This window comes from Meriones unguiculatus, chromosome 10 (assembly GCF_030254825.1).
Source record: "Meriones unguiculatus strain TT.TT164.6M chromosome 10, Bangor_MerUng_6.1, whole genome shotgun sequence".
Classification (NCBI taxonomy): Eukaryota; Metazoa; Chordata; class Mammalia; order Rodentia; family Muridae; genus Meriones; species Meriones unguiculatus.
In genome coordinates, this window is record NC_083358.1 from 84,901,173 (window position 1) to 84,926,288 (window position 25,116).

The 25,116-nt window shown below is 40.9% G+C and overlaps 1 long non-coding RNA gene across 3 annotated transcripts in view; it reads left to right on the plus strand.

The window, feature by feature from the left end:
• The first annotated feature begins 477 nt into the window (after nucleotides 1-477).
• Nucleotides 478-25,116, plus strand: part of LOC132656915 (uncharacterized) — a 69,460-nt gene continuing 44,821 nt past the window's right edge. For all 3 annotated transcript variants that reach the window (XR_009594721.1, XR_009594722.1, XR_009594723.1), the window contains exon 1: nucleotides 478-602. This is a non-coding gene — a long non-coding RNA (uncharacterized LOC132656915). The remainder of the gene's footprint in view (nucleotides 603-25,116) is intronic.

The window sequence follows — 25,116 nt, forward strand, 5'->3', positions numbered from 1 at the left end:
TTAATAGTGTTTCATTGTTTGTTTATTTACTTATTTATTTTGCTTAGCACTAACTTGGGCATATCTTAAGAATTCTAATCTATAGATTCAGAGAAAAATTGGTTAAAAAAAAAAAAGAAAAGCAAGCGTTAAAGCCCCATTCTGAGCAAAGTACAGAACGGAGAAGGAAATAGATGTAGGTGTCAAAGGAATTGCTCTTTACCACAGAATAAGTAATAATGAAGTCGAGAAAAGTCAGTCTTCTCACTTCTAGCTCCTTGTGGGAGTGTCTAAAGGAGACAAGTCCAAGGAGACAGCCATTTATGGACAGAAGCGGAGGAACTGATCACCACGCTAGAAAGGACATGCGAACACCTGAGTGTTTCAAGTAGCCTTGTTCCTACAGAAGTGGCCTTGGCCTCATGACAATATTCTGCTTTAGCTGCTTTTGTGGCTTCCTTTGAATTATGTAAAAATAGCCGTCACCCATTTCCCCACAGCTTGAACACTGTGAAGTGCAGATGGAGATGCCACCAGGCAGACACAGAAAGAAGCTACTGAAGGCCAAACACAGCAAGAAAATCTTGCAAGCAGCTGGAGATTAATGTCCCATGGCACACAAGGTATTCTCTGTAAGATTAACAGCTGACTTTTTCCAGTCAACTTTAGAGGACAGAGAACAGTGGGAAGACACATTTAAAGTCTGAAGAGGGAAAAGTGTTGACGAGATGTCTGTATGTGACGAGGCTAGACTTCAAAAGTAAAAGAGAACTTAAGACATTTCTAGATAAACGAAACCAATGATCAGAGAGATAACAGCTAGTGGACCTGGCCTTAGAAAGATGCTAAGAGGAATCCTCCAGGCTAAAATGAGAAGAAACTAGAGTACAACTGAAAGCTGTATGAAGAGGTAAAGAGCTTAGGTAAAGGTAAATAACTATAAATCTATGTTAATCTGGGCACAATATATAAATATGTTATTTGTGAGAATGACAACATGGGGGGCATCAAATAAGTACAGAGGCAGAGATATTTTCTATTCCATGGAAACTTGTTAGCAATTAAAACTTATTGTGGGCTTAGCATGCAGGTTATAATCCTTTTTGTAATTAGTAAGAAACAGCAACAACACCAAGAACAAAATAAAGGATGGTGGTAGGGAGACAAGTTCAGGTCCCCTTAGGTCCTTTAATTTTCTCTTTCTCTTGTTAATTTTCTCTTTCCTAGTAATTTTTGTCACCAAAGAGGGTGGCCGGGCTCCATCCTGATTGGTGGACAGATAGCAAACATCCAGCAGCTGTTTCTGTGCTTAGGCAAATGAGCAGCTGTGCCTGGATGGCAGCGGAGGACCCATCTCCGGCTGTGGAAAGGGCGTGCGGACACCTGAGTGTTTCGAGAGTAGCCTTGTTCCTACGGAAGCAGCCTCAGCCTCATGACAGTTCTCTGCCTTAGCTGGGAAGCTTAGGTGTCATCCTTCGGAACATTTAAGACTAGTCCTCACCCAAACCCACACAGCTGGAACCCTCTGAGCTGGGCAGACACTGGCACAGGGTATCAGTTGTGTCCTCTAGGACCGCTGGAGCTGAACCTGGGATGGACAAGGGGAAGTGTGCTAGAATGCGTGGCGGAGCTGTGAGGTGGTGAGTGCTAAGCAGTGATACCTGAGGTCTCAGGTCTCAGTATTCCTCTCCTCTGAAAGCATTCTTTTTTTTTTTTGTTTTGAGATTTATTTTTTATGTGTATGACTGCTCTATCTGCATGTACACCTTCATGCCAGAAGAGGGCATCAGATCCCAGTATTGTGAGCCATTCTGTGGTTGCCGGGAATTGAACGCAGGTCCTCTGTAAGGGCAGACAGTGTTCTTAACCATTGAGGCATCTCTTCAGCCCCTCCAAAGCCTTCTTAAGGATGTGGCACTCTGGGCCTGTGACAGGGGTAGCAGCCCAGGAGTACCTGATATGCTTCCATTGTCCCGACAACAAAACAGAACAACTTCAAGCACATTCCTATAACCTAGAAAAGCCATAGGCTGCTAAATCCATCCTGTGAGGAGTTGTGCTGGTATATCCTGCACCGGCACAGAGAAAGAGTTTTGCAGGGACTGAGGGCGGGATTCATCTCCTACACCAATGTATCCAGAAGGCAGTGTGTGGAGTCAAAGAGGAGTGACCTGAACTGGTAGCATTTAATTAGTTTTGAGGACTTCCTTAGGACCTGTTATCATCATCTCTTCCTTTCCTTTTTTGATTTTTGTGGTGCCAAGGATTGAACCTAGATCCTTATGTGCACTAGGCAACTGCCATACCACTATGCTCTACTTCCTTCCTGTATCCCTATGAATGTACATTCTTTCAAAACAAGATCTTGCTAAATTAGCCACATTGGTCTGCAACTCAGTCTGTGGCTCAGGCTGGCCTTATCTTGTGATCTTCTGGCTTCTGCTGTGGAGTAGCAGGGATTGCAAGTCCATACTGCTAAACCTGGCTTGTCACTGCTTTCATGCATCCCTTTTAAAATGAGAATGTCTACTCTATATTCATCCATTGTATTTTAGAAGCACATAACATTTGATTTCAAAGGCTTAAAGTTAGGGGGGAAACTTATCCCTAGGAGGAGCGTGCCTTGAGTTTCACATTTGATGGAGATGAAATTTGGATGAGACCCTGAATGTTTGACTTTTGAATAGGTACTAGAAAAAGGTAAGGCTTTCGGAACTATGGGTGTGGTTCATCTGTGAGGCCATGGAATTTTAAGAAGCTGGGGATGGATGTCTCTCATCTTAGTGTTTGTGCTTCCCCAAAGTTCATACACTGAAATTTAATACCTGTTATAATTGTGTTAAGGGGCTGGGCCTGAAAGATGATATGTCAGGGGAATGGGTATAAATGCTCATATGAAAGAACCCAGAGGGAGTTTGTTTGTTCATTCAGCCTCATGAGAATACAGCTAGAAACACAAGTAGATAATATGTGTTATAGTGAGATTCTGGATGCTAAGTAATGACCATAGAACAGATGGATCTAGGAGGCAGAAAGCTAATCCTTGCTTTACATTGACTTGAATGGCAACCTGATCTTGGACGTTCAAGCCTCTCTGAGCAAGAGTTCTGTGCTAGTCATACTTTTCAAGCCTAAGATACTTCCCTATAGCTTCTCAAACTGACAGAAGCAAACTTCCTCTGTGATTGGATTCCCACCTCCTGGACCTCAGCTGACTTTCTACCATTGTAACTTCTCAGACAGTTTGTCCAGAAGTCACAAGTTATATGAAGCTTTGATCACTTACTATTTTAGCGCAGGAGGTAGTTTTAGATGTTATTATCATTCAAAGGAAAAAAATCACCCAAGAATATTCCTAGTTTTGTCCATCCAAACTAATCCAGGACCTGGGAGTTTCTTCTAGGGCCAGAAGAGAGAGATTTCGTAAGATTTATTATATAGAATGAAGAGCATGCTTAGGTCCAGAAGAGGAGGGAATTATTTTAGAATTAATTTCCTTTTTGAGAGCAGCAATAGGGACATCTTAACTTTTGGAGAAGTGTGAGTTTGAGAAGCCATGAAAGGCTGGGGAGATTCGATACTTGCCCCACTGGTGTGATGACTGAAAATTTGATACCTATCACCTACACAGTCGTTGGGTGGGCAGCCTGTCTGCAATCACAGAACTTGGGAGGCAGAGGCAGCATCCCAGGGGGAAGCTGACTAGCTACACTAGTCAAATCTGCAAGCTCTGAATTCAAGTGAGGGGCCTGACCTCAATATATATGTGGAGAGGAGTCAAGAAAGACACATATCAACCTCTGGCCTACACACATATGTGCACACGCATGCTCCCACACCCACACACGCACATCCTCATATATAAACACATACACACATATGCATGTACAGCACGACACATATACATGCAAATAAATGCCAACATGTAACTTCGAGTTATAGGTCATATTCAAGTGACACTCGGGAATTCCAAAGTATGTCACTTGTGCATGGCTGAGACTTAAGTAAGCTCTCATGTATAATCTTAGGCACTATAAGAACACCGAGTATAATTTAACTTTAAAGGATTGGTCTTTTCCTGGCCTTAATTCTAAGACTCAAATGTCAGATTTTTATTTTGCATTCTCTCAAATTCATCTCTCTCAACTTTGTTCTGGAGTTTTCTTCCCCATGATACCTATTCCGGCATTTCTTTTTTTCCCCGGGTGATGCTAACTCTTTATCGTGTGTGTCACATCCGACTCTGCAGATTTCTGTCATTGATCTGGTCATGCTTGCTTAGAGTCCTTTGTCACCTCAACTGACAATTTGTCCTGTGAGAGCAGGAACCATCTTTGTAGGCTCAGAGCTAGAAACATGGTAAGCCTTTAATATCCCACTGTTTAATGAAGTATCATAGTGAGTTCTCCCATGAGTTGCTACATTTCATTCATTCATTCATTCATTCATTCATTCCATTCCATTCCATGCCTATGAACTACTGTGTTTACGAAATGTTTCTTTTCAGTGGGAAGAAAAAAAACCTTATAAAGGTCCCAGCAGGTTCCCTGCCAGCCCCTGAGTTTGCGTTCTGCGGACTGTATAGTAACAAAAGCTGGTTTGGGGGACAAGAGGCAAAACATCACACAGGATGTTAATAAGTATGTTCTAATTCCTATATGGGGTAGAGGGATCCCTGTTGTTTAGTGTATTTTAAACAAGCAAACAAACATGTGCAACAAATGAAAGCCATACGTGGAGCAGTGCTGAAAAAGTACCGGAACCTCGGGGCCTTCCGTGGAGGCCATCTAGGAATTGTAGCGCAATAGGACAAAAGATTGCAATTAGGCACTTAGTCCTGTCCACTTAGCCTTCCTGCTGCCTGAGATCCTTGCTGTGTTCTTCCAGATAACTTACACATGAGATAAATAAGTAAGTAACAGTGGGTAGTAGTTTTCTTTTTCCATTATTTTTGGCACACACACGTGTGTTGCACATGTATATGTATTTACATGTGTGAGCACACTCGTGTGTGTGTGTGTGTGTGTGTGTGTGTGTGTGTGTGTGTGGATATGCACACATGTGTGTATATCACGTGGAGGCCCAAGGTTAACGTCAGGAAGCATCTTTGATCACTATTCCATGCTACTCACTGAAACAGGGTCTGTTTCTCCATCAAACCCAGAGCTTTCCAGTATGGCTGGCGTGGCTAGCAAGCTTGCTCCAAGAACTCCCTGTCTTTGTCTCCTGGAGCTGAAGTTATAGGTGGGGTGCCATGCCGGCAGGAATTAACATGGGTTTGGGGAGGTCCAAACTCAAGCCCTTATACTTGTGAGACAAGGGCTTTCCCTATTGAGCCGCCTTCTTTAAGTGTTAACTTATCATGTAGAAAAGTATTCAGATTTCAGGCAGAGATTTATTTTTTTCAATTATTTTTAGTTTTTAAAAAATTGTGTGTATATGTGCCTATGAGTAAATATACTCAAATAAGGGCAGACATCTGTAGAGTCCAGAAAGGACATTTGGATCTGGAGTTTTAGGCCAGTTGTAAGCTGTCCGGCCTGGCTGCTGGAATCAGACTCCAGTCCTCCACAATAATAATAAAAGCCCTTACAAGAGCTCTGTCTCTGGACATTTCTTAATAATGATTTTTCTAGAGGTGACCTTGAAGTTCTAGTATGCTTACAAATACCTGGAGGGTCTAGAGTATTTAACAGTTTGAATTTCTGAAACCATCTCCCAACAAACTCTTAACTAATTGGGTTTGGTTGTATGGTCTCCAGAAAATTATTTTAAATGATCAATCATTTTGGAGGTATTTTGATGCATAAGATTCAAGATATGATTTTCGTCAGGTCATTTTTTTGTACTATCAAGAGAAGCTGCAGACTTCTCAGTGTTGTAGAGATTGACAAAGACTTCAGAGATGCTCCCAAGAAGAACATCAGAAACAGTTAGAGTAATGGAAGGATTGATTAGAGGTTTTTACTGGGTTTAAAGGATCTAACTGTGCCTAATCCTTAAAGCTTGGCTCAGCAACAGCTAATGGGAGATGCAGTAATGCTATACAAATATTTGAACAGCATAAGCATCAAAGATGGAGGGAAAATTATTTAGTTTCTTAGAAGACAGTATGAATAAGAGTAGCTAAAAATGACCTCCAGGCTAAAAGGAGGATTATCTACTGAAAGCAAAGTGATTAGGTTTCAGAACAGACTCTTAGCAGAAGTGATAAATCAATAGACATAAACGTGTAAAGACATTGATCAACAAATGAGTTCATTTCATTTATCTTTTAAAGGCCAGGGAAGGATTGACTCTCAGTTTACTCTGTTCTCCAGTTTTGCTAGACAGCACTCACCTATTTGTTCTAACACTTGATTTTTTTTTAGGGTCTTAGCCCTTTGACTTTTCTCTGGAGACATTATTAAATTAGCCAGCTTTGAATATTCAAAGCTGAAGATGATTTTTTTCTTATTTGCTTAATTAAAATACTCATTAAACTCTTACTATCATCTTTTAAGCATCTCTTAAGGTACTAGTCTAGGTTCTGGGTCATGTTCTTAGCGAGTTGATATTCTAATGCATTGCTGTGGTTCCCAGCTCCCCACATTCCTAACTGGGATTGGTTGAATTATTTGTCTATCTTTGAGGTAGAGGAATTTTTAATTCACTACATGGCTGTTCTGGCAAGAGATCACATCCAAAGGCCTTTGAGGTCTGTGTGATTTGGCTAGACTAGAAACATGCCTTTAATCCAGGAGACAGAGGAAAGCAGATCTGAGTTCAAAGGCAGCCTAGTATAGAGCAAGTTTCAGGTAAAGAAAAACTTAGGTTCAGGTTTGCCTTTAATCCCAAGCAGTGAAGGTAAAGTTAGTTTGTAGAAGGAAGCACCCATGTTTGTAAGTGATGTCCAATTAAGTGGCAGCAAAGGTGATGAATCAGAAAAAGACTTGACAGAATAGTTTATGCCCAACTCTCACAAGAAGAGAGAGAGAAAAAAGAAAACTACTTAAGGTGCTATACAGAAAGGAGAAGAGACAGTTTTTACTGGACAGGAATAGAGAGACAGTTTGCAGAGAGATAGAGACAGAGAGAGAGATATATAGAGAGAACAAGTTAGACATTGGTGAAGACCGAACAAGCCAGAGAATGAGAAAGAGATAGATTAGAAAAGATTGTTGGACACACAGAGCAATTCAGGGGCTGAGAGAGAAAGGACATATTGAGTCAGTTAGCTGGGAGAGGAGTTTGAGCCAGAACAGCTGAGTTGAACCAACCAGCCCAGAGCTCGGTAAGAACTAGAAAGGGTGAGCTTTTTAAGCAGTTAGTCTCAGGGGCTAAAAACATTCTAGGCCTAGGTTAGATTGTATCAATGCTAGATACTCCAAGGACTAGGTCTAGGTTAGCAGAAGGAGGCGGATAGACTCTGAGATAACAATTACCTTAGGGGAATAAAAGTTACTCTTACACTTTGTCCTGTCAGGGAGGGCCAAACAGTCCTTCATTTTGAACTAACCCACAAGGCCAGCCCACAAGGACAAGTACAGTTACAGAACTTAGTGAGCATGAGTCTTACCTCGGTTGTTGCTCTTACCCACACTTTCTTACCTCCACTTTCTTACCCACACTTTCTTACCTCCACTCTCTTTATTAGTAACTCAACCAAATCGTCATTCAACTCACCAAGGACTCTCCTATCTCCATTACACCACCAGAGAAGGGCTACTTCCTCTAGTGCTGTTGCTGCCCTCATAGCTGGCAGTTGTGGAGTAGACAGAGAGGAAAAGATGACTGTCAGGTGAAGGAAGAAGGCAAGAAATACTTACACAGGAAATATAGCATTATCTGTTGCCACAACACATGACCTGTTTTTTTTTTTTTTTTTTCCTTCTGCTTTCTGGGCTTTTCTTTCTATTTCCTGCTGTATTGTAATTGTTTGTGACTTTATCTTTCAAGGTTGATTGTCACACACACACACACACACACACACACACACTATAACTACTTACTTACACCCATGTACAAACACTCTGTGCAGGAACGGCAAAAAGTAATTGGAAATTGGCAAGGATCTTGCTGTTCCTCAAATAACGCCCCTCCAGAACCTCACTGGATTTGATCCTGTTTCTCCTTGGCTCTTGCCTAGTGAATTGGCCTCTGGAATGCTTCTTTTCCATCTGTTTGAACCTGGGGCTCTTTTAAAAATTGTTCATTTATTTTTTTAAATTATTATCATTTTTTTTTGTCATTGCCTGCTGGGCCGTGGCTCTGATATTTCACATGAATCTTTTTTTTTTTTTAAATTTTCATTGTTATCACCTGTGAGCCTCCAGCTTCTCATAGCTGCCAGAAATTTGGCCTGTACCCCTTAGAGACCTGCCATTTCTGATTTCTGGGTGTTCTTTCTTATGGGGGGGGGCAAAGTAACATGGGTCATAATTGTTGAACTTGGGGATTGAAAAGGAAGTTTCAAAAGATGGTTCTTGCCTTGAACTTAGACCCACCTTCATCTTGATTGAAGGGGAGTGCTGAGCCATCCTTCAGGATGGGAGCATGAGCCGTTGTTTCAGAGCGGTGAACGATGTATACACAGCCTTCCCTGGCTCGTCATTCTTGGATACTTTGATAGGTGTCATAGCAGGGGAAGCTGCCTGTACTAAGTGTGTAATGCTCTGCTGTAGCCCCAAGCTGCACACAGTAATCAAGCACCTGAAATTCAATTATTTTGAACAGAGATGAGCTATTAAGTATAAAATACACACTGGATTAAAAGAATACTTAATAGGAAGAAAGAATGTAAAAATATTATTGATAAGGTTTTTGCCACTTTCCCAGCAAAATAATATCTTGGAAACATTCGGGTCAAATTGTCTCAATGATAGTAGGCTCATTTTCTTTTGCTGCTGGACAATTTAAATTATGCATGCACTTGCAGACATTTCTATGGCAAAGTGTTGTACTAGAGAAAAAATATCTAAAAATATGTGCTTTTAATTAACTACACATCACAGTCCTACAGCTCCTTTATTTGTATTTTTCCTGGACTGCTTATGTCTACCATTTAAACTAGTTTGGAATTAAGTCATCAACCGTGCTTTAAAAACATCTGGCATGCAACACCCCAGCATCATTATTTTTCCATCATGGCCATGTTGCTATAGGAGCAAAGTTATGGTACAATAAAGCATAACTTGAGCTAATAACTTGTATATGAAAATAGTTACATCTTCATTGTGCAACCCACAAGGCTCCTATACACTTTCATTGCAAACACTAATCCCTTTTATAATGATGCTTTCCCATTCATTTGGCATGCTTTTATTATTATTAATACAACAGTGAACATTCCCTATATATCAGAATACAAGCATCTATTTTAGATAATCAAACTTATAAATCTTATGACTGCTTTACATATAGCCAATTAAGTTCCCTTCCTCAGACTCTTGGTAGACCAGATGGTGCAAAAAAGGATGGCTGGATATCCTTCACAGTGCGTTTGACAGTCACAGGAGCTGAGGAGACTAGTGAGAGGCACATGTGATTCAGTTACCCAACATGCTTACTTTAAACAATGGAAAATGGTTCTAATTCTTAACATGTCCTCTTCAACAGCCATGTCAAATTGCTCAGCATACTTCAGTGGAAATCCTTCCTCACACACGAGCGTGAGGAAGATTATAATCTGCCGTTCCAGGTTGATGAATTATTTTTAAATATGAAGTATTCTAATGACATTTCATACCGTCTATGAGTTTTGCTCTCTTGTCTGTAGCACGCCAGTCCATTGTTGTTATTGGTGGTGTGTATGTGACAGAGAGAGAAAGGAAGAGGGGTGGGAGAGGTAAGGAGGAGGAGGATTCATAAAATTGTAGTGTATGCAGTGTAGCCAACAGGAAAATTGTTGCCACGGATAGTCTTTTGTTTTAATTAACTTTTTTTTTGCTTTACATAAATGTGTATACAAATATGAAAGTTTCCTTGTTGTATTTGTATTCAGAGGTTAAACTATATCTAAGCATTCTGTATTTCTCAAAGAAATTCAGAACTGCTGCCTAAGACATGGCTGAAGACAATATAGCGGAATCACTGGAAATTGTTTTAATCCAGCAAAACCAAGGTCCCCGTAAAGCACAGACCTTTACAAAAATGTAATATTTCAATTTCATGAGGTCCCATTTAGTGATTGTTGATCTTAGAGCCTGTGCTGTTGCTGTTATGTTCAGGAAGTTGCCTCCTGTGCCAGTGAGGTCAAGGCACAGGAGACAACTAACAGGTTTAGTGTGTCTGGTTTATGTTGAGGTCTTTGATCCACTTGGGCTTTAGTTTTGTGCAGGGTGATAAATATGGATCTATTTGCATTTTTCTGTATGTAGACATCCAGTTAGACAGGCACCATTTGTTGAAGATGCTGTCTTTTTTCCATCGTATGGTTTTGGCTTCTTTGTCAAAAATCAAGTAGGTGTGTGGGTCTTATTTCTGGGTCTTCTATTCAATTCCATTGATCCACCATTCTGTTCCTATGCCAGTACCATGCGGTTTTTATTAATATTTCTCTATTGTACAGCTTGAGATCAGGGATGGAGATACCTCCAGACTACCTCATGAAACTGAAAAGCTTCTGTAAAGTAGAGAATAAAAAGTCCTGGAAGGGACAGGAGCTCCACAACAGGAGCACAGAACCAAGAAATCTGGGCCCAAGGATACTTTCTGAGACTGATACTCCAAAGACCATTCATAGAGATAACCTACGACCCCTTCAAAGATGTAGCCCATGGCAGCTCCAGTGTTTAAGTGGGTTCCTTAGTAAGGGAAACAGGGACTATCTCTGACATGAACTCAGTGGCTAGCTCTTTGATCACCTCCCTCTGATGGGGGAGCAGCCTTACCAGGACACAGAGGAAGGAGGACAATGCAGCCAGCCCTGATGAGTTCTGATGGGCTAGTGTGAGATGGAAGGGGAGGAGAACATCCCCTATCAGTAGACTAGGGGAGGGGCATGGGAGGAGATGTGGGAGGGAGGGAGGGTGATATTAGGAGGGGATGAGGGAGGAGGCTACAGCTGGAATCCAAAGTGAATAAACTGTAATTTATAAATAAATAAAATTTAAAATGTAATATTTTTAAAAATAAAAATTCTTGATTTTTAATTATAGTTTAATTGCTATTATCTAAGTGTATGTTGAATGATCTCTTGAATCCCTGTCACCAAAATGTATACTTTATAAAGGTAGGAAGATATGTGTGTGTGTGCATGTGCGCACGCGCCATTTATCTATGTCTGCGGCGTATCCCTAGTGAACACCTAGTATTTAGGTTTTAGTATGATTCTTAATGACTTTTTCAGACAAACTTGCTGTTTTTTTTGTTTGTTTGTTTGTTTTTACTGTGATCTCCCTTTCTTCTGCATTTATTTTCCTTTCCTCTTCTTAGTTAACCCTGCATTTCCCATTCCCCCCTTCACATCACTTTTACCCTGGTATTAACTTCTCTATTGCTCCCCCTTTATCCCTACTAGGGTCCTCTTTTACTTTTCTGGTTCCTTAATCACTTCAGGTTGTATGCTCAATCTAAAAATTTGGAGCTAGGCACATTAGATGAGAGAGAACATGTGATATTTGCTTTCTGGGCCTGGGTTTCCTCACTCAGTAGATGTTCTTAGTTTCATATATTTACCTTCAGATTTCATAGTTTATTTTTATTTTTTGTTACAGCTGAATAGTGTCCCATAGTGTCTATGTAGCTCTCTGTGATGGACCTTTTGTCCTCCTCTGTCAGTGCAGGCTTTGGGGAGAACACGTAGAGTGGACAGTGAAGGGAGAGGTTGTTTTGCTATTTCCCTCCAGCTTGTTTCTGCTGTGGTGGGCATAGTTTTCTACAGTCAACTGAACTGAATTTTGCCCAGGGAATTTTGGCCTGGGTATTGCATTAACTTCAGGTGGGTTTTTGTCACCAACTTTGATTTTTTTTTTTCTGTTGCTTTAGGGAAACCTGTTAAGGGGAATCGAGCAAATGGAACTGTTTTGCTCGTGTTACTCACAATGATTCGCTGTGTCACTGCCATTGACGCTCTCTCTCTTCTTTTACCACTCACCTCTGTGTCTCTTCACTTCCCTTGATCCAACCTTCACTAAGTGACCTCTTCGAATAAGCTGTTTAGAGAGATTACTGACATGTAATGCTGGAATTCTAGGCATTTTTTTTTTTTTGCCCTCTCAGTTGAATTATTTAGTTCAGATCTTTTTAAATATAGCTCATAGCCAGTCATCTCTCAGACAGAATAATATCAAGCCACCTCTTTACTATATTTTAATTCAGTGGCACAGTACATAGTGTAATGAGCTTGGAAACCAGATTGAAAAATAATTAGAGTAATGGAGGCAGACAGTGCCTCCGAGTATGTGTTATGCTTTATAAATTTCAGTTTTGCTGATAGGCTTCGTCTTAACTGAGGAAAAAAAATATAATCTACCATAGATGGTTATCAGTGTTCACAGTCATCCGAGACTACCTGAGATGGTGTTCAGTAATTACAGCCATGCAGTTTCTGGGAGATTCCATCCCCACTAGACCGGCTGTCTCATGTCCCCATTTGTAACACTGTTCATTATAGTCAACCCGCTGCCATCACTCTGGAGCCTTCAAAGGTGTTCTGGAGGCTACTTTACTAGAGGACATGGATAATGAAATAGTTATATGTGACTTGTATTATAATTGCCTCACCTAACCCCCATTTAGCTTGAAAAGTAGACTTAATAAAGGCAGGAGTGAAAGGCACTTTATGTTTTTAATAAGGAGTCTCGTATGGTATTGCCTGCTGTTTTTCATTGTGTGTCTCGTTTCCTGGTTCTCCTTTGAGATACATGACAGAAGAAGTCCAAGCACATGTCTTAATCTTAAGGCTCCTTAAGAATCTATTGCGGTAATCTACCGAAATCGATCGATAACTCCAAGCTAACAGGATGACTTCTAGAGTACATATGTGTGCTTATAGAGTCAGACAGATGCGCTCCCTGGAAAGTGAAGGTCCCCCCATGTCTAAGAAAGCAGAGATTCCACTGTATAATAATTTAATGTTCTGTTTGCAAAAGGTAATTATAAAACTCTCATTCCATCTCCTGCTCCGACGGGCTCAGGATGAATTTAAAATGGATTAAGAGGAAATGGATAAGACGTTCTGTATTGCTGAACTCTGCTTGGTGTCATGATATGCAAACAGTGAGCAGAGCTCAGAAGCGACTAAATACACACTGAAGAGATGACAGGGCTCAGACGCCAGAACGCCTGGATCTGCCAGAGAAAAGGGCTCCTAAAAATAGTGCTAACAATTTACAGAAGAGAAAAATCCTACTGCAGTGTAAAAATCTTTCAAGGTAGAGCTGCTTGGAGCTGCGTGCTCTAAACATATTCAGGATGTTATGTTTAGAGAGGGACGTTTATTTTCTGTGCGTTCATCTCAAATAAGAAAGGGAAACTATCTATAGACCTGTAGTAGGAGATGGAAAAAGACCAGACAGGGAACGGGAGGTGATGCTGCGCCACTAATTAGCTCTATGACATTTATCCAGGCGAAGTGTCTTCCTAGGCATAGTGTATAAACTGGGTAAATGGTATGTAACTCTGGGTGCAGTCTCTACCTTCTGAACGATGTGTGTTATGTGTGTGTATGTGTTTCAGGTAAGACTGAAGTTTTTTAGAAATTCACCTAATTCTAGCTAGATTTAGATGCAAAATTGTTCAAATTTAAGGATCATGTTTCTCTTTCATTTTGAAAAAGATAGATTTTTATTTTATGTGTATGAACCTGCATGTATATATATATATGTATGTATGTATGTATATACTGTGTGCATGCTTGGTACCTTTTGAGGCCAGAAGGGAGCATTGGATCATCTGCTACTGGGGTCACAGGTGGTTATAAGCTGTTCTAAATGGGTGTTGGGGATCCAACCCAGGTTCTTTGCAAGAGCAATGCACTCTCTTAACGGTGGGGCCATCTCTGTAGCCTGTGGAGTCACATTGCTTTCATGTCATTTGGTCCCTCTTATTGTCTTTTAGATCATTAGTGATTTCTAATTCATTCATATTAGAACAAGTTGAATAACAGAGATGTAGAAAGAAAATATTTAAAGTAAAAACAAAAAATCTGCCCTTAGTCTTACAGAACCCCTTATGTGATATAATCATCAATTTCAACAAAATATGCATCATGATGTTTTCATTGTACTTTTTTCTTAGTTTCCTTGAAAAAATTACTTTCTTCTGTATTTAATGACTCATCATGAACAGAAATCGATGTTAGGCTAGATGTGGTCCCTGGGCTTAATTCTGGCCATGATAAAACTACTGTTTATAGCAACTTTACCCTGCACAGGTGAAGTGGAATGGTTGCAAATGACTTTTTGTTCACACTCAAAACTTTGCTACCTTGCCTTTTAAAGAAAGTGTTTTTTTTTTCTCATTCCTTTTGCACATATGCTGCTTTCTGTTAGTTACTTTTCTTGTTGCTATTAAAAAGAATATCATGACAGAAGCGACTTAAGGAAGGAAGGATTTATTCGGGCTCATAATTTGAGGTTACAGTGCAGGGTAGGAGTGCAAGGTCTTTCTGAATCCAAAGTCAGGAAGCAGAAAGAGAGGCCCACAGCTGTTCAGTTTTCTCTTTTTTTTTAAAAAAATTTTTTATTTATTTTTTATTTTTTTAATTCAGGCTGGAACTTGAGCTGGGCTCACAGAATGATTCTACCTACAATTAGGCAGCCTAACCTCATCAAAATGCCCAGAACTTTGTCTCCGAGATAATTCTAATGTCTTGTCAAGTTGACAATCAATATTAATCATGTCATTGCTCCTTTTCCTTTCTTTAAAAAGAGACATAAACGGAATTTTAGGTAAGAACTGGGAAATAGTAAGAGCTGGAGAGGACAGGGTCTCCACAAGGAGAGCAACAGAACAAGAAAATTTGAACATAGGGAACTTCCCAGAGACTCATACTCCAACCAAGGACTATTCATGGAGATAACCTAGAACCCCTGCACAGATGTAGCCCAGGGCAGTTCAGAGTCCAATTGGGTTACATAGTAATGTGAAGAGGGACTGCCTCTGACATAATCTGATTGGCCTGCTCTTTAGTCACCTCCTCCTGAGGGGGAGCAGCCTTACCAGGCCACAGTAGAGGACAATACAGCCACTTTTGATGTGAACTGACAGACTAAGATCAGAAAGGAGAGGAGAACCTCCCCTATTAGTGGACTTGGGGAGTGGCATGCAAGCAGAGGGAGGAGGGAGGGTGGGATTGGGAGGAGAGGAGGGAGGGGCTTATGGGGGGATGCAGAATGAATAAAGTGTAATTGATGAAAAATTTAAGAAAAAAGGGAAAAAAATAATTTAAGAACCTTAAATGACTTTCAAAATTGGAGGAAAACATGGAGTTAGTCAATTGGCATGGAGCACGTCTCGCCCCTGGGGGCAATGGTCTCCTGAACCTACTCAGACCTCGGACACCACCACTGCTAGTTCTAGAACTGACGCAGGATGTTCCAACGAGGGGTTAAGGCTTCTCATAATATTTCCTATAAGCCCACACCTGTTTGTCTATATCCCCCATTTTTATTCATTATTAGCCAGATAGAGCCAAGTAATTGTGGTAATGATACTTGCTTTTTTGCCCAATGCTGGAATGCTAGTAAATTTAGGTATGCCCTGGGTACTTGCATGCCTCACTGGGTGCCTGTGCCCATTGATGCCCCTCACGCTATGACTCTCTTCAGACAGAAAAGGGATCTGGGAACTACAGCCACCATTGTTACTACCATCTCATTGACAGCTGTTGGAGCTACCACCAGGGCATCAGCCATGAGTCATACTGGGCAGACTGCTCAGACCCTGAATAATCATTTAGCCAATGTAGCTCATGCCTTAGTTGTACATAAAGGAATTAATGCTCAACTAAAAGGAAGCTTGATGGTGTTCAATCAGAGGATTGACCTCTTGCAGGAGCAAATTGATACCCTATGGCAAATCGCTCAACCTGGCTGTCAATGAAAGTATGCTGGACTTTGTGTCACTAGCATACACCATGAGAATTTTTCCTGTGCTGCAAATCTGTCTAAACAATTGTCGAGCTATATTTTAGGTAGTTGGACTGGAGAATTCGATACTACGATGGAGCAGCTGAGAGTGGCCATTGTCACAGTAAATTCTACCGGAGTAGACGCAGGACTAGCCACAGGATTATCAACATGGATTGCTGCAGGCCATGAATCATCTGAAGGAATGGGCGGGCATGGGAGTGTTAGCAGGCCTTCTGGTGTTGGTCTCCTTGGTTTGCCTGTGGTATATATGCAAGATTAGAGTCCCACAACAGTGTGATGCAGCCATGATCATTCAGGCCTTTACAGCCATTGAAGCAGGACATTCTCCCCAAGCATGGTTGGCTACCATAAAAAGCTAAAATGATACGCTCAGGATGCGAGGCTAAGCACTGCACTCAGGGTCAGCCGCTTTGGACCCAGAGAAGAGCATGTCTGATTGCATGCGGGTTGATGCCCCAGGTCCCGCCTCTGAGAAAAAGGTATCGGACGGGTCTGATGCTCTTTGGGTGGATGACACCTAAATGAACATCTGTACAAAATCCCAATTGATTTCTAATATCAGAGATCAGACCTCTACTCTTGCCTGATGCGTCTAAAACAAAAAGGGGGAACTGTAGAGAGCTGCGGAATGCTATGCCTTAAAGATGGAGCTGGTTTCTGCCTTCCACCTTCCCGATGGTGAGTGCTCTCTGTCATGAACAATTCCACATTTGGCTAAGGCTGAGGATCTGGCTTGCTTCCATGTATGTGGACCTATCTGCATTGCCCCCGTGGCACGCCTGGGTTGGCTACCCAGAGGCTATTTAAGCTGTGGGCTGGCTTTCCCCGGGGTCCGAGGATTGTTCAATGTTCCTGAATAAACTGCATTGAAAAAAAAAAAAAAGACATAATATTCTACAGATGGACATGTCACTGAGACCACTCTTTTGGCTCAGGTGATTAAGTTTTCAAGTGGAGTTCAGGTACTATCAGATTCAGGGACCAAGATGGTCTCTTCAGGGTCTGTGGCTTTTTTTGTAAGCTTCTTTCTCAGACATGTTCCCTCTTTGGTCATCATCGGTTCTGGTCGAAAGTTCTTTTTTTTTTTTTTTTTTTTTTTTGTGATGGTAAGACAGCTCTTTTCTTTCCTTCCCTCACCCCCTCTGGTTGCTGCAGACAGAAACTACAGTAGTCTGGTGACCAAGCTTAGATCCTTTTGGTTTCTGAAGCTTGGTGCTTTAGAAAACTTTTGGGTTGTGATGAAGCAGAGATACTTTCTCAGACCTTTTTGCAGTTGGTTACAGGGGAGGAATAGATAGAAGGTGACAAATGTCCCTGTAAGCAACTATTTCCAACAGTGGTTTTACTGTGAGGGTGTTCTGGACTTTGGACCTTGGTCTAAGTATGGCTGGCACCCTTACTAGAGAGAGAGTTCTTTGTACCTGATCAGAAAGTTCATCTGCTATGCTACGTTTCTTCGACTGGCATCATCGTGGTTATGATTCTATGTTCTTTTATAACTGCTATCTGTTACCTTTTCTTCTCTTGTGACGCGGCACCTAATGGAACTTCCTCTCACTTCTAGTGTGTTCCCTTTCTTACTCTGGTAAAAGTGCTGAGCATTTTACATATGCTAATCCCCTGCACAGTCGATGCCATTAAAAGTCTTTTTCATCAATTTGTCTATTGACTTTATAGACCCTTTTGTTCATTGAAAAAGGAGAATGTGTTTAACAACACGAAGGAGCCATTTCTAAGTGAATAAACAAATCTAAGCCTTTTTGACTGGAAAGGCTTGGGTGAAAGCATTATTGAAAATCAGGTTCTTCAGGATCACCAGAAGAAATTGAGTTATTTAAAGAGTGTGACAGACCATGACCGGAGTTCCTCTCTGCTTCTGTTGTGTGAACTTTTCTTGAGAGATTTGAATAATGTTTTTATGCATCAATTAAAAATAAATTATTAAAAGTTAAGTAACAATAAACATATAGCAAAAAAGCAAAGACACACGAAAGCTTCTGGGGGTGACAGGTGTGTTTACTGCTAAGGTCTTGGGTGGTATCAAGGGTGTATACATACATTGCATATGTTAATATGCCTCAAAAATCTGAAAGGGAAAAAAAAAAAGACTGTTTCTTGTGAAAGACCCAAAATACAGGAACACTTATGAGATCAGCCTACAGAACTTTCTTGTGATGATTTGCATTTTTTTCTTAAATCATATTAAAAGACAATTCACTTTACTTTTTCATGTAATTATACAAAGGAGAAAATAGTATATGTGTGCTCATATGTCTGTTTGTGTGTAATGGAACTTGTTTGCATCGTAATCTTAAAGATATAATCAAATCAGTTTTGTGTGTTGAGTAGATTCACAAATGGACATGCATCAAAAAGCAACTAGGAAATTTGGTTCATAGTATTTTCTTCTTAAAATCCCAAGTATGAACTTTTAACATAGTTTTAATTATCCATCAACATAATATTCCTTTAGATAATAATGACATCGAGGCAAGGCAGCATTGTTTTAAGTGTTGCCTACCTATAGCTTTAATTTTAATTATTTTTTGAAATTAAAATATAATATACATTATTTTCTCCATTTCTTCTTTTAACCTCTCCCATGTGTCTTTCCCTTGCTCTCTTTCTCAAATTTATGCTCCCATTTTTAAAACTGTTGTAAATATATATGTATATGTATAGATATACATATATATAATACAGATGTATACATTTTACACAAATAACGTATGTATGTACACACACACACACACACACATATATATGTTGCTACATGTACAAATATAACCTGTTCAGTGTGTGTAATGTTACTTGTATGTACATTTTCAGGGTACTGGATAATCAGTTGCTGTTCTTCTCCCTGAGGAAGACTCTCTCCTGCTCTTAGCATTCTTTGGTTGCCTGTAGTTCCTTGACTAGGGTTGAGATCTCATGAGGGTTTTCCCTTTTATCTTAGCATGTGTCCTAAAAGGTTATCGTGCCAACCCTAGACAGCTCATAGAGGCCAAAGCTGGTAGAACAGTTGGTTGCTTTTCTCAGTTGGAAGTTGTCACGGCACCTCCTGCCACCATGAACAGTCCTTAAAGAGGAGGCTTTCAGGTCCGATGTAGTTTAGATCCTCCAGGCTCTGTGTCCTGGAGCACATGGTGTGTTCAGCCATAGGGAGTTGCCTTCAACTTCTGGGGAACAACGAAAGGCAACAATATTAGTCTACAATGTTTTGGGAGTCTCTTGAACAATCCTTATCAACAAACTCAAAATGGGGCTACTCATGCTTGCTGCTGAGGTTTTTGTTGGTCTATGGCTTCATTTTGTGGGGAGCATTGTCAGCTCAGATGGGAAAACTGAATTTAAACAATTATATTTATAGGTATACAAAAACCTATGTGTATTATATATACTTTTAGGTAAATAGATAATAGTATGATCCCTGCTACTCATAACCCTTTTTCTCTGCGGTGATGAGCATTAACTTATAGCCTCACATATACTAGGCAAGCACTCTACCACTGACCACTACCTATAGGTTTTTTTTTAACATTTTTAAAAACATTACTTTTATTCACTTTACATCCTTGTTGTAGCCCCATCTCTACCCTCCCAGTCCTCCCCTCCTTCCCCATCCCCCTATTCCTCAGAAAAAAAGGAGATCCCTTTCCCATCCACCCCGAGTGGCCGCTGTCCTGGTGAGTCACCTGGAGACAGACCTATAGGTTTTAAAAATAACCACACGACAACCTTTCTGAAATCAATGGAAGCTTTTAACAAAAATGTGTATCATTTTCCTTTGCCTTTTCTGCAGTTCATCAAGCTGTCTGTCCACAATCCCAAGCCCACCAAGAGGGACACAGGATAGCCCGCTCAAGGGCTGCATCCGGAGTCAGCGTTTCTGTTGCTAATGAGTGCGTAAGCGAAGTGATGCGTGTGTGACTTCCTGCGATGAGCAAATAGCCTTTCTGGTTAGTGTAGCATCTCACAAAGAAAGAATTAGTAAATGAACATGACCACCCAGTCTCGAGGAATCTGAGCAACGAATTGTTAAGCATTTGCTGAGTGTACGCGTGCCCTGTGTGAGCTGCACCCGCGGGTTCCACGGTGTCTTCCTCAGTGTCGTGGAAGCCACGTCCCCGGCACTTACGCGTCTGGCTGCCTGGTGCCAGTTAATAGAGAATTCCGCTGCTGGGAATGCTAAAGCAAGGCAAACTAACCCTAGCCTATAACGGATTCCTCTAACTGTCCCTGCGAAACAAGAGCAACAGGTACCTGAGACCCTCCCTCCCCTCCGAGTAATTTAACTCATGAATCTTAGCGGCCACCAGGGAGAAGTGGATGAGGAAACAGAAGAACAGAAGACCCTTCTCTGAGGACTCCAAGCCAGTAAATGGAAGAGGCAAGATTACAGGAGCCTCCCCTCCAGGGCCATTCTAATCTCCATATCCCTTTGCCTTACAATTTACAATTTACTGCCAGGTGGTGGTGTCACACCCCTAAGACACCTTCATTCATTTCAGCATCCTGTGTCAGCGAGCAAATTCACCTCCACCCTGGCCTACTTCACAGGTTGCAGCCCCTGCAGTATCAGAACCTGCTGCAGCTCGCAGGGCTTCTGGCTTCTATGCCCGTTGGCAGCCTGAACCTTCACATTTAGCCCCACCTGTTTTCTCTTATGCTGTTCACAGTGGGGATGAAAAGCAGCTGAGATTCTATTTTCGTGTATTAATTGGTCCCATTACTCGGAAACCTTTTAAAAATAGAGCTCCTTACTATTCCAAGTTTAGCAATCTGTTCGTTTCTTTTCTCAGTCCAACCCCTTTAATAGGCCTCAGGCTCCACCTTCCAGTGTGCTCCGGTGCCTCTGGGGAGCCCAGGACAGGCCAAAAGCTTCAAAGCATGCTCTGCCCATAGAACAGGGCAAACAGGCCCTCTCCTTCAGGCTCAGCTGCTGCTCACATGCTTCTCACGCTCCATCTTCTGGCTAGAGTGTGGCTTGCTGCTTCCTAGAGTGGCTGATGCAGGCCTTCAATTCTCTGCATAACATACGGAATCGTTGCCCAGCTTGGACTCTGTCTCTCGTTAGAGAGGTTATCAGCAGAACACATTTCAAAGCAAAAATGGAAGCCACAATTAAGTTGTGATGTCACAGAAGGCATGCTACTAAATTCAGACATCTAGGATTTTATTTTATTTTGAGATTTTACAACCTGAAAAGTATGGCCCTAATGCATGGGCTTGAATTTTACTTATTTAATAGCTGACACTTATTTTACTTTAAATGAGATTTACTTTTATTTATGTATACGTATGTTTATGTGTCTGCATGCCATACGTACGGCAGGGGCCTGCAGAGGCCAGAAGAAGGTGTCAGCTCCCCTGAATCTAGAATTATAGGCTGGTGTGAGCTGCCTGAGCAGGGTGCTGGGAACGAAACTCAGGTCTTCTGGGAAGGCAGCAAAGTGCTCCTAACCACTGAGCTATTTCTCCAGCCCCAGCCCAACAATGGTTTAAAAGAACTTAAGTTTACATCTATTTTATGATCATGATATTTTTGCCACTAATTTATTTGGTTCTAGTTTTGTTCCTGATTTTTTTTTTTTTTAATGAAGAAAACCAGGTCTTTCCCATTGATGGTAGAAGTGGATGAAACACTAGATTCTACCTTTGTTGGGAATGAAACAATCAGCCTCAAATTATGTCATGAAAAGGCTCTCTGCAACTAAATTTACACTTGTCTTAGCAAATGAGATTTTCAACAACAAAGACTATTCAAAATAGTGACATGGAAATTTAAGAGGCACTATGTATTAAGTCTGTGTCTCCAGTTAGTGATGCTAGAGATTTTTCTCACACCGAACCCTGAGGCAGTGCACAGATTAAGGAGTTGTAAGCACCAGGCCACATAATTTGATGTGATTTTACACTTACTGTTACTCATTCTCATTAATCTGGCCACATACCATCCTTGAGAAATCAGGATTATATATTTTAATTTTCCTTATATCCACATCTCTCTTGGCTGAGAAGACTTGTAATTTGTAACAACTAGGTGAGTAGAAATTAATGACCAGTGCAAGATAGATGGATCTTTGAAAACATTAAGGAAAATCCTACTGATAACTAAATTTACTATTTGGCTGCTCTCCTATAGATGACAGAATAGACTTGAGTTCTTTGTTTCCTTTTTACATTTCCTTTTTCAAGGGTGTGTGTGTGTGTGTGTGAGTGTGTGTGTGTGTGTGCGTGTGCATGTACATGCCACAGCTTATGTGTGAAGGCCGGAGGACAGCTTGTGGGTGTCGGTTAACCCTTTCCACTATGTGGTTTCTGCAGATTAAACCCAGGGCATTAGGCTTGACAGTGACGTGCCTGTATCCACTGAGTCTGGGGCCATCCTACTGACCCTAGATTGTAACTTTTTGTTTTTTAAAAAAAATAGTTTTTTATTATTCTTAATTGTGTGTGTGTGTGTGTGTGTCTAACATGGGTTCTGAGAGCCAAATTCAGGTCCTCTGAAAGAGCAGTATGAAGGGACCAACACGCAGGTTCCACACTCCTGTCATGTCAAACAGTATGAGATTTAAAGGCCATAAACGATGCAGGGTGGATGAGCACACGAACACTTTTCCTGGGCTTCTCGTTGCGGCAAGGTTCGGTGTCTCCCCAGGAAAACTGCTCTTGCTCCGTTTACCCCTAGTGAACTGGATGTGAGCTTTTGGAGTCCACTTCTCTCTGGATAAGCTCTGGGCAGCACACTTCTCATCTGTCTTTGTTTGATCTTGTGGAGATATAGCTCTGGTTTGACTCTGCTTTATTTTGTTACCCGAGGCAGTTGACAGTTAATAACAAATAAATGAGTGGGGCTGACTGAAACTATTTATTTTACTCTCTCCAAAGGATTATTGTAATCATTTTTTTATGGATTTAATTATGTCTTTGCTCCCAAATAAATTGGAATCCTAATCCTCAATGTTTTGGGGTGTGACTTTGTTTGGAAGTTTTTTTTTTATATTTTAATCTTTTGTGTATATGTATGATCTATGTATGTGTATTTGTGCATGCATATGGTGTGTGTATGTGTATTGTGTATGTGCGTATGTGCACATGTGTGCTTGTGCTTGTGTATGTGTGTGTGTGACAGAAGATACTGTCAAGTGTTGGTTTTCGCCTTCCACATTGTTAGCTTCTCTATATACCAGACTAGATGGTCACTGCGCTTGTGGGGGATTTTTCTCCTGTCTCTGTGTCCCATCCCATCACTGTAATTGTAGACATGCCCTACCATGCTAGACTTTATGATGGTTTTGGGGACTTGAACTCAAGTTTTTCTGCTTGCAAGCATGAAACACCCACTGAGCCATCTTTTGAGATGAGTCCTTAGCCCTTGAGATAAGTTCTTAACAAAAATGATCAAGTTAAAATGAGTGGACACTAATTCAATGTAAGTGGTATTCTAGAAAAAAAAAAAAAAGAGGAATTTGGACCCCAAGAGCTACATGGAGTGACTGTAGATGGGAAGATGCAATTTTCTTCCACAAGTCAAGGAGAGAGTCCTGGAAAAGGCCATTTCTTTTGCAGTCTCAGAAAGAACCTACCCTGTGGACACCTTAATTTTGCACATCTAATTCCAAAGCAAATAACACAACACCTTTGGGTTAAACCACCTACTCTGGATTTGTTTCATATGATGGTCCTAGCAAGCAGCGAAAGCACTTTCTCTGCTTCATTCCATGAGCCTGACAGTATGTGCCTCGGCCTTCAGGCACCTTTGCCAGAGCAAAACTTAGGTTCTGGTTCTGACAGTTACTTGAGCTAAATAGACAAGTAATTTTCTAAGTTCTCAACACCAAATATTAAGGTACTTGCAAGTATAATTGTTCCCTCACATTATTTCTGAATATGGAAAAAAAAACCTCATTTGAAAACGTTGTTTTCAAAAACGTTAGTGAGCCAATTAAATACACAAGCTTCTGCGTTTTCCCTGAATTGTGTCAATGGAGCTAATGATGAGCCCAATGCCACTGCTTTCTGGCTTTCCTGTTTGTTTCAGGCCAGGCTGGCAGGTCTATTATTGCATTTAAAAAAAAAAAAAAAGAAACAAAGAAATAGAGAATGGTCATCACCAGTGTGCGATGAAATCATTGATGAGCGTTTGACAGCCCATAATGTTAGTCAGATGTTTTGTTTTCTCCCGGGGTGACATGGGCAGGATGGTAATTATAGCATATTTGAAATTATTGCTTACAGGAAAATGACTCATCTTGATCTTCAGAACTTAGACGGGGACCTGGGTATAGATACAGACAAATATCTTTCTGTTTATGGCTTTCCCTGAGTTATGAGTCTACCAGATGGAGGCTCAGTTTCTTCAGAAATGTTTACAGTGTATTTTTCATTTTAATGAGGTGTCTTGGTGAATTCAAAACTAATATTTTACTCTGACACTTGGTATACAGTGACATGTCATCATGCCACATACAAGCTAGCCGGGACTAAAAGTGAACCACCGTCGGTCTCCAAATAGCTATGGACTGTGCATTACCCATGAACAGGCACAGTCTCTTTGCTGGTGTTCTTGCCATTTTTTACTGACCTTGTTGGAGCTGAGCACCGCTGCAGGCACCCTTAAATTGATGCCTCGTGACAGCTTCTCAGTTGAGTAGTCAAACAGCCAAATTTACTATAAGTTCTTTTCCTATTCTTTCTGGCCCATTTGCCTGACTAATAATAGTTACTGTTATTTCTTGACTGTACTAGTGACAAGGCAGTCACTTTTTATCTAGTGTGTGTGCATGTATATATATATATATATATATATATATATATATATATTTATTTATTCAGACAAAACCATCCAACTTATAGGAAAAATATTTTCAAGAGAAAAAGAAGTTAAATTGGGCATGTGCTTTTAATTGCTCATTATGATTATAAGCTTGACCTCGCTCACATCCACATTAAGGGTTATTGATGATCAGTGCTAATGTCGATCATTGCAGGGTGGGGCTGGTCTGCTGGTTGAGTTTTCAAGTTGTTCTCCATTTCACAAGCACCTCACCTTTCTGTT